Source organism: Cupressus sempervirens, chromosome 6, assembly GCF_028749045.1.
Source record: "Cupressus sempervirens isolate cs-2001-9-10 chromosome 6, ASM2874904v1, whole genome shotgun sequence".
NCBI lineage: Eukaryota > Viridiplantae > Streptophyta > Pinopsida > Cupressales > Cupressaceae > Cupressus > Cupressus sempervirens.
Genome location: NC_143123.1, coordinates 293,549,811 through 293,553,442, shown reverse-complemented (window position 1 = coordinate 293,553,442; position 3,632 = coordinate 293,549,811).

Genomic DNA, 3,632 nt, shown 5'->3' with positions numbered 1-3,632 from the left:
TTCATACCCTAGTATACAACACTCTTATCTTGCTTTTTTGAGACTATGTTCTAGTGTGTTCCTTGTTTAGGCTTTCACTTTTTGTCCTTGTCTATGACTGTGGCAACAAGAAGTAGTTCCAGATTTAGACAAGGTAGAGCTAGAGGTCATAATTATAGGAGAGGTCACTCTTCAATTTATACATGATCTATGTCAAGTTCATCTAGTGAGGAGTTTTCATGATCTCCTTCACCTATTAGATCTCCTAATGTTCAGAGAATGTTTTCTATAAACTTACAACAAACTAGGAACCCCTTGTACCAAGAGCATCCCAAAACTAGAAAAGGTCATACATCCCTAAACAACACAACTAAATTCTTATTCAGACAACCTTTTTAACCAACATACACTAAAACTTATCACATCCCTAAAATGTTTGATCAAGAACCAGAACATGGAAAACATAGTAGAGACCAAGATCAACATAGGACTGAAAAACATAGGGAACCTTTTATAGATGAGAATGAAGAAAAGGTAGAAGTACTCCTTGAGCATATCAAAAAATGTCATAAAGACAAAAACTTCTACAAATTCATGGAGATCTTGCTTAACATAGAGAAAGAGAAATAATTTCTCAAACTTTCTCAAGAGGGAGTCAAGCTACCTCATCACTTTAACATTGAAATTATCATTACACATGAAGAGGAAATTGAAAAGTCTAAATTGCAAAAACAACTGAAGATCGTGTAAAACCAACTAGCCAAAATGATGCGTGATAAAGAATAACCTACAAAAATGTATACTCTAGATGCTCTTTCTCCATTTCCTTTTGACAAGAGTATAGACATGCCTCCTTTTCCAAGAGGAGTTGAGTTACCTAAGTATGATAAATACTTTGGAACTATGGATCCCCAAAGATCATTTATGGGAATTTGGTGCCTTGTCTATAGAATTTATGCATAATTAGACATATCTCATGCATCTATTTCTAAGAAGTCCAGGTGGTCAGGGTATGGAGTGATTTTCACACTTGCCTACGGGTATCAAAATATTCAATGAGTTTGCAAACCTGTTTGTCCAATAGTACTCTCACAACATACAACACCCAGTTAACATTCAACACTTGTGTAACCTTAAACAGAGAGTTGGGGAACCTTTCCTCACATTTATTCAAAGATGGAGACAACTTTACACCAAATACTCACACAAAATCCCTTAAATAGAAATACTTAATATCTTTATAGATAATATTTTACCTGATTTTGGGTATAAAGTTCAACTTCAAGGTCCATGCACCTTCGAAGATATGGTCACACAAGCTATCCAGATAGAGGAATTCATGGTCAAAAAGGGTGAGTTAACCTTTCAAAAGGACAATAAACAAGGATCCACCTCTAATAAGGACAAATCCAACTATGTGAACAAAAATTGAGAGGTTGTGCATGATGGAGTTGTTGATAACATTACTCCTAAACCTACTAAGGTAGCTTTCAATCTTACAGACAATCTCAAAGCATCCAAGAATGTCAAGAAACCTCCTTCTGACAACAAGACATTTGGAAACAAACCAAAGAGCTCATCTTGGGTTACACACCCAAAACAAGAATTTACACCTCTTGGTGAACCTTTGGATATGATATAGAAAACTTTGCTACAAAACAAGCTTATTTCTCCATTGGATAACTCTCAACCTTATGATCCACAACCATGACCATCATGTTGGAACAAAACTGCATTTTGAATATCACCAAAACAAAGGTCACAAAACCAATAGTTACATCAACTTGCATCACAAAATCCAAGACCTAATTGATGATGGTGGCATTATTGTGGATGAACATAACAAGAATGCAGATCACAAAGCTTTCAAGGAGCCATTCCCATCTTATGAAAAAGGAGAAAAATCAAAACAAAAATCTCATAACAAGATCAATTATACGTACTCTAATGATGATGATGAGATAGTCCACATGGTTGAACTAGTGGATGTTGAGTATTGTGATGTTATTACCATCAAGGGAAAACAAGACAAAACTAAACCTAAGACACCATTTATCTTAAGGGGTGCTACATTCAACACATCTAACAATGAACCATCACAATCTTGTGCAAACATTGTTATGCATTCTCATGCTAAGTTGGTTCTCAAAGGCCTTGCACCTTCTGCTCCTAAGCTAGAACAACACAAAGACAAACTTGTTGCTGGTCCATCTAGCAAAGGAACAAAACTTACAATAAAATATGTGGCTAAAAATGCTCAAATTACAATCTTTGAACTGCTCAAAATCTCACCTACTAATAATAAAATTCTTAACAAATCTCTCACTAAGGCAAATGTACCTCAAGATCTAGATCTTGAGAGGTTCCAATCTATGGTAGGTCATCTTACCTCATCTTACTATATGTCTTTCTCTAAGGAGGATGACAATTTGTTGAGTCAGCCACATAATCAACCTCTACACATTGAGGTCATGATACACCAAAAATACATCTACTGTGTGCTCATTGATAATGGAGCTAGTTTAAACATTGTCTCTACTACTCTACTTCGACAATTGGACTATTCTAAATAGTCCATTGATCCCCATCATCAGATAACTATCAAAGTATATGATGAAGTTAAGAAAAAATCTTTAGGTCTTGTGGTTTTGCCACTCCATGTTGGTCTTGTAGAAAGGGATGTCACTTGTTAGGTCCTTGATATTCCCTTGGCTTATAATATCTTGCTAGGAAGACCATATATACATGAGATGCAAGTTGTACCCTCAACTTATCATCAATGTGTAAAATTATCATTTCATGGATCTAAAGTCACCATACCTACAAGTACTAGCTATACCTATAACATGCTAAAATCTGCTAAAAAAATTGTACTTGCTAATAGAGAATCTATAGACTATCATGACAACAAGCTAAAGCAAAAAGAGCAATCACTTAAGTTGAAAGAAACTAAAATGGGTGAATATCATATAGAACCAGTTTTGTCTTTGACATCTCTTCCTAAGTCTCCTTGTCATTATGGGAGACCATCTAAAGTGAAGAGAGCATTTGTGGTGACACCTCAACTAAATAAGATGGTACCTTTGTTAAAGCTATTGTACCTCTTGAGGAGGAAGCTGAAAATAGAGCTATTGTTGCATGGATATACAAAGAGGAGATTCCAATTGACCTCATAGAATAATCTCATGAAATTACTCTTGAAAAGTATGGTCCAGATCTTAAACTTATGAAACATTTTGGCTACGAGGTGACTGGTCCTATTTGTTGCAACAAAATGGTCTGATTGATCCTGTCAAAGTAATAGCTAGAAGGAATCAAGACACATTTGGTTTAGGCTTCAAGAAGATTTCATTCCATTTAGGGATTAACAAATTTATACTAGAACCTAAGAATTCATTTGAAAATGAGTCACAAGTTGAGTCTAACAACCATGAAAATAATGTTGATGATGAGGATCCTTATCCTTATCCAATACCTGATGATCTTGCTAAATTCTTTGCAAAACTAGATGATTTTGTACTATGTGTCAGTATTATGGATGATAGTGATTCTTCTAATGACACTACTGATTCTCCCCATATTCAACAAGAACAAGAAGAATTTAGTCATACTCTACACATTAAGTACCTTTGCAAAAATCTAGATGATGAAGG